Source organism: Carlito syrichta, unplaced genomic scaffold (assembly GCF_000164805.1).
Source record: "Carlito syrichta isolate Samal-C Ts95f unplaced genomic scaffold, Tarsius_syrichta-2.0.1 Scaffold288011, whole genome shotgun sequence".
Classification (NCBI taxonomy): domain Eukaryota; kingdom Metazoa; phylum Chordata; class Mammalia; order Primates; family Tarsiidae; genus Carlito; species Carlito syrichta.
Genome location: NW_007232107.1, coordinates 693,535 through 694,627, shown reverse-complemented (window position 1 = coordinate 694,627; position 1,093 = coordinate 693,535).

Below are 1,093 nucleotides of genomic sequence, written 5' to 3'. Positions count from 1 at the left end.
ATTCATAGAAGTGTCAGGCATTTTATAAACAAAAACACAGATTATAAGACATAATGAAAGTCATTTCACAATGACAGAAAAGGTAAATTTATCAGGGAAATAGCAATCATAAACACATACCCACTTATAGCAGATTTTTAAAGTACCTAAAGTAAAAACAGATAGGATTAAAGGTAGAAATATACAAATTGATGACCTAGTTGGAGATTCTAATACTCTTCTCTCAGTCTCAATATATATAGCAAACAGATAGACATCAACAAGGATATAGAAACATCAACCTTGTGAAGTAGTTTGAACTCATTATCACTAATAGAATCTTACACCCAAATTTCAGAAAACAGAATCTTTTCAAATGCACATGGAAAGGGCATAAAGAAGTATCATACCATAATGCAAGTACCAATACACTTCAAAAGTTGAAATCTACTATCACAACAGAATTTAGAAATCCATACTGTTAAGGTATAAGGTATCCAGAAAATTACCCACAAAACTGAAAGTTTATCAACACACTTTTAAACAATCATGGGTCAAAAAGAAATCACAAAAATATTACAAAAAAATATTTCAAAGAGAATAAAAATTTGAAAAATACCAAAATTTATGGAATGCAACTAAAGGGCTGCTTAGAAAGGTATTTATAACTTTAAATTCATATATATATATGGACTTTAAATATATATTTAATGTCCAAAGAAATCTATTAACTGAGTTCTCCAACAATAAAAAAGTTACTTTCAAATAAGTGAAAAGAGAAATAATGTGTCTATTTCTTTTACATGTTCTTTTCCAACCTTTATGTCAGTTGATATTTTACATTGAAAATTGAAAGAAAAAAATAAAAAATTTTACTTTACTTCACATATAGTATAAAAAAGAATTCGTTTTATTTTTTAAAAATGAAAAATTGTCAGAGCCACATTTCTCATCTACAAATCAAAAACACTACATTTACATTTTCTTTTTTAGTAAAATTAATAACATTGTGTTTGCTTAAAAATGTATAATGAAGTATGATTACGAACTAGGCCCATTTTCCCTCAGGAGTATTGACTTAACACAGGTACCAAATATTTCTTGTACAAAGACA